Source organism: Fundulus heteroclitus, unplaced genomic scaffold (assembly GCF_011125445.2).
Source record: "Fundulus heteroclitus isolate FHET01 unplaced genomic scaffold, MU-UCD_Fhet_4.1 scaffold_325, whole genome shotgun sequence".
Lineage (NCBI taxonomy): Eukaryota > Metazoa > Chordata > Actinopteri > Cyprinodontiformes > Fundulidae > Fundulus > Fundulus heteroclitus.
In genome coordinates, this window is record NW_023396735.1 from 85,302 (window position 1) to 90,789 (window position 5,488).

Below are 5,488 nucleotides of genomic sequence, written 5' to 3' on the forward strand. Positions count from 1 at the left end.
TAAAGCCAGCAAACAGTGGGAACACAGCAACTCGTTCAAAGGTAAGCTGCGCTCAGACGGGTTAGCACATGCTAACCGTTAGCGCTAACAACCACTCGCGCATGTAATGTACTTTTAACTTGCTGCTATGTGTTTCAAACGTTTAGAACACACTCTCATTGACATCGGGATACTGTGGAAAGTTATGTTCGGTCGTCTTACAGCCGCGATCCAAGCGAGCCGACGACTCTTTGTTATCGCTAACAGTTGTTCTCCGTGGTTGCGCCTCCAGGCAGGAAAGCGGTGGAAAATTAATCTGTTTCTATGTTTTTCCCATGGCGATCATGTGTTGCGCTGTTACAGCCCACAATACAGCAACGGTTTACCATGGTTGAAATCAAGTTAAGGTGAAATTAATCAAATTAAAACACGGCTGAGAGAGGGAGTACAGTACGCGGTAGTAATAGGCAGTAGAGGCGGCGGAGGCAGTCAACATGACAGCCGCGGAAAGTAATAAGTCATAACGCCCAAGCCCTATTAGTAATATATTCTTCTTACATGTTTTAAATACTTAACAGTTAATTACCTGTGACAAAGTGAGCACCGCAGACTCTGGCGTATTCCAGCTTAACACCGTCCAAATCGGACCTGGATATCCGTGTCAGCCATAGGTGACGGCGTTGTTCAGACAGCTGTTTTGTTTTTTCACACTGATGCACTATTACGGCTGGTAGGCGATAGAAAGAGCGTTGTTCTCCACCTCCACGGGCCGTGCAACCAACCATTAAACACCTTTTCACCATTGTTCACTTCCAATACTGCCTAAGGCGTCATACAATGCAGGTCAACCGTGCGAAACGACTGCCACCCAATATGGCGGACGCGCTGAGTAGTCACGTGAGCGTGACGTCAGCTGAAAACACCCTATTCCTATGGCGGTGTCCCAGATTATGTGAGTGGAGCTAGGCGGAGCGATACATACAGCTGGCTGTTGTCAGGTTAGGTGAGAAGTGCTCCGTGTAGCAATCAAACACAAGGAGATGTACATGTATATATATTCTTTGTAGATGTTTCCACTTGTTATTCAGGATTATTCATTATTTTTTCTATTTATTGATCCTCAGTAAATGACATTACTAGAGCTGCACCTTTAACCCATCAGGCTGCTGAAACTAGTTAACCAGCCTCCAGTGGAGGAGCTAGGCTGATAAAAAGAGAAGAAGAACTAAGAGGAAAGGTGTTTAAACTCAGGTAAACTCACCTGGACAGGGGGCGGAGCCTCAGGTGAGTCACTTACAGTCAGGTATCAGATCAGGAGAAACAGGTTCTGACTCCATTTAGCAGCAGAACAGAACAGAGAGAAGAACTGAGAGGAAAGGTGTTTAAAGTCAGGTAAACTCACCTGGACAGGGGGCGGAGCCTCAGGTGAGTCGGTTACAGTCAGGTATCAGATCAGGAGAAACAGGTTCTGACTCCATTTAGCAGCAGAACAGAACAGAGAGAAGAACTGAGAGGAAAGGTGTTTAAAGTCAGGTAAACTGACCTGGACAGGGGGCGGAGCCTCAGGTGAGTCGGTTACAGTCAGGTATCAGATCAGGAGAAACAGGTTCTGACTCCATTTAGCAGCAGAACAGAACAGAGAGAAGAACTGCAGAGGAAAGGTGTTTAAAGTCAGGTAAACTCACCTGGACAGGGGGCGGAGCCTCAGGTGAGTCAGTTACAGTCAGGTATCAGATCAGGAGAAACAGGTTCTGACTCCATTTAGCAGCAGAACAGAACAGAGAGAAGAACTGAGAGGAAAGGTGTTTAAAGTCAGGTAAACTCACCTGGACAGGGGGCGGAGCCTCAGGTGAGTCGGTTACAGTCAGGTATCAGATCAGGAGAAACAGGTTCTGACTCCATTTAGCAGCAGAACAGAACAGAGAGAAGACTCTGGATCAGGGTGAGTGTGAACTTGTTCTGCTTTTCTCTCTGTGGACTGTGAACAGAACCAGGAACAGAACTCAGTCTGGTTCTCCTTCAGAACCAAGCTGCTGCTTCATGTAACCGTGGTGCTGGTCAGGCTCTGATTTCCTGCTTATCAGCACCAACAAACGCTCAGTTTCCTTCCTTTGTCTCTTTTCTTCAGACAAAACTGAATAATGATGTAAAAGCGCCTTTAGCATCGTTTGCTTTCTGAGTGGAACGTCTAGTCAGACTCATGTTTGTGGGAAGACCATCCCACAGGTTGGTTCCTTTGACAGAAAAAAACATTTTTACCAAAAGATGTTTTACTAAATGGAACTTTGCATTCTCCACATGTAGCAGCTCCAGTTGTTCAGTAGAACCGGTACCGGTTCTCTGCTGCTTCTTCCTCATGATCTTAGCTAATGCTGACGTCAGAGACTCACATCCTGTTCTAGATGAAGAATTGAGCTGAATCAGGAAAAGTGCTTTGAAAACTCTGAAGTCTGCAGATTGTGATTTAGCTGCTGAATACAAGCTGAAAATCAAACTTTGTTCTCAGTTGATCTCTGATTCTTTGCAGCAGCAGCCGCACCTTTCTGTAAAATCTCTCTAGAGACAGTTTGTCTCCTGCAGAACAACATGTCATGGTTGCTATTTAGTTCTTTTCCAACCAGCCTCTGATGACATCACAGCAGGCCACCAATCAGAGTCCTTTAGAATACGGCCATTTGGAGTTTTTCTCTCCTTTTTCTCCTGGTTGTGGATCCAGTTGCTCCTTCAGAGGCGTTTCCTTGTATTTCCTGGTTTCCTGGTTTTCTCTACGGCTGCACCATGTTTGATCCAGATGTGTTCAGTTGTCTAGCATCTGCTTTATTATGGCCTGTTGTCTTTGTTCACATAAATTCTATTTTAATTCAGTCTTAAAAACTCACACGGAAAGAAAAAGACAATTAGAAGAATTTTATTGCTACAATTATTTTAAGACTGTGGCGCTCAGACCTCAGCAGGAAACATTAGCGCTGAATTTTCCTTTAATATGCATAAGCAGGTGTATGAGAACAGGGATGTTTCCCCCCAGGCCTGAAACTGGTGGTGGAGTGGAGATAGACCAAGTTGGTTCAGTCCATAGACGCTGGTTGGTGAGACCATCTGCTTGAGCTGTATTGGTGAGATCCAGTAGACTGGGAGAGCTGATACTAGTGCTTCACTCAGGGACCCACAAAGATAGATGTCCAGCTTGGATAAACACAGGTTTGCATCAACCTGTCTATGATGAGCAAGCATGAGGCGACAGTGGAGAGGAAAAACTCCCCTTTGGGAAGAAACCTGTGGCAGAACCAGGCTCAACATGGCGGTCTTCTGCCGGACCCATTGAGATGTGACAGGGAATGCAGTCAGAGTCCAGGAGGAATTCCACTCTGATAGGGACGAGGTTGAAGGAGCACCATGGGAAAGCCAGATGGAGCTTGGCTACCATGGTGGAGAAGGGATGGAGGTGGGTTGAATCAGGTCATCTGAGTCCTAATCAGACATTGGCCAACCACTGCTTGAGCTTTGGCTGGGTAGCAGGCTGAGACGTGATCTGAAGACCTTTAAGATGAACTCTGGATGCTGATTGGGCTTCGTGGAGGTCTGGTTCAAAGCTGATTGGCTTACGTCAGAGGAGATGAGCCTCTGATTGGATGAATGTAAGTAATTCAGTTTCTTCAGTTGAATTCCCACCTAGGCTTCATATAGTTTATTAATACTTTTAAATGGCTGCCCTGATTGACAAATATCAAAGTTTCTATGGAATGAAAAGGAGCCAGAAATGTTGTTCAGCAGTTCATGCAGACTAGTTTGTAACAGCGTCACTTTTAACCCTCTCATTGCCGTTTATTCAGCAGACAGGACTTGCCTGAAGTTTGTTGCTTTGCCCTTTAAACAGTTATTGCTCAGTCAGAAACACAATTAATACTGAATAACTGTCAGATAGTGAAAGTTGAAGAAGTCTTGGAGAAAACGGCAGAAGGACACTCCCTGCGCAGTTTGGATTCTACAGCCAAAGAAATAAATAGAGAAAAGCTTCAGGTCACCTGAATATAACTTTGGTCATAAAGGAGCTGAAACACCAAGATGTTCCTCCTAAATCAAATCTTTTTCAGAGGAACATCTTGGTTCTGATTGAGCTCATCATGGTAAAATCTTCAATCAGATAAATCCATCTCTGCTGTTCTTCTGGAGAAGGACCTGCAGGATGGTCCAAGAGAAGAGTTACAAGCTGCAGAAGAGAACTAAAAGGAAGTAAAACTTTCTGGAAATGAGTGTATTTGTCCTTGATTTGAGCAGCTAAATCAGATTATCTGCCAATGGAATGAGTATTTGATCCCTAAAATAAGATAATTAGATATACTGACCTTGAAATAAGATGATGGAGATGAGTTGATCCTATATTAAGAGCTAAATGGTATTCAGTTGGCAGATAATCCTATTTAGCTGCTCAGATCAAGGACAAAAACACTCATTTCAATCCAGTTTTACTTGCTTTTAGTTCCTTTTAGCAGTGAAGCTGCAGCATCTTTGTTCATCTTTGTGGGCCGCTGTGTTCAGAACCAACACATCAGAACTTCAGAGGAAATGTTCCCTCCTTCATTCACTCTGGATGTTTCTACAGACCTGGAACAGGATTCCAGTTCAGACCTGAAAAGGTTTCAGCCTCAGTTTTAGCTTCATTCTCTGAAGAAAGCAGAACTTCTCCAGATGGTTCTGAGGAGATCAGCCAGCAGACATCAGGAGGTGCATGAAGTAGTGAAGGAGAGGACAATCCAGACCCAGATGGTATCTGCTGAACTCAGGTTCCTCTGGTCCTCTACACACATGATGGGAACCAGCTTTCTGCTCTACAGAACACTGACTGGACCTGAACCACTGGGAACTGACTGGTTCTGGTTCCTCTCTCAGGCTGACTGAAGTCCAGGAGATGGAGAACAGAGCAGAACCTCCAGGATCCATCAGTCCATCTATGAGGAGTGACTGGTCCAAAGGTAGAACTCCAGACTTCAAAGAACCTGGACCCTCAGAGTAAGAACCTCTAAAGCTTCTGCTTCTCTGCAGCAGTTTGTGTTCAGAGCTTCTTCTCTGGTTTTTATCAGAGTTTCTCACTGATTGATGTGATCTGAATAACAACATGTTGGTGTTTCAGAGGTCAGAACCCAAGACAGAGAGCAGAAACCTCCAGGATCCAGCTGTCCGTCTATGAGGAGTGACTGGTCCAATGATAAACCTCCAAACTTCAGTGAAGAACCTGGACCCTCAGACTCAGAGTAAGAACCCAGTTTCTAACTGATCCATGTGGCTCCACAGAGATATAATATCTAGAACATTAACTGGTTGATCTTCAGCATCTCTCTGGTCTCAGCTTTGTTCTGGTTCTAAGGTTCTGCTCCATGGTCCGTTAATGGGTTCTGTTCTTTAATGACGGCCACATCAGCTCCTCAGACCAGATCAACAGCTTTAGTTCTGCTATCAGGGACCAGATCTCTGCTCTCCACCTTCTCAGACTAGATGTGATCAATCGGACCGT

General features: G+C 44.9%; 1 long non-coding RNA gene across 1 annotated transcript; it reads left to right on the forward strand.

Annotated features, from left to right (window-relative positions):
• The first annotated feature begins 1,881 nt into the window (after positions 1-1,881).
• On the forward strand, positions 1,882-4,949 carry LOC118559605. Its single transcript, XR_004928937.1, has 2 exons — positions 1,882-1,921; positions 4,812-4,949. It is a non-coding gene; the product is annotated as an uncharacterized LOC118559605 (long non-coding RNA).
• The last annotated feature ends 539 nt before the right edge of the window (positions 4,950-5,488 follow it).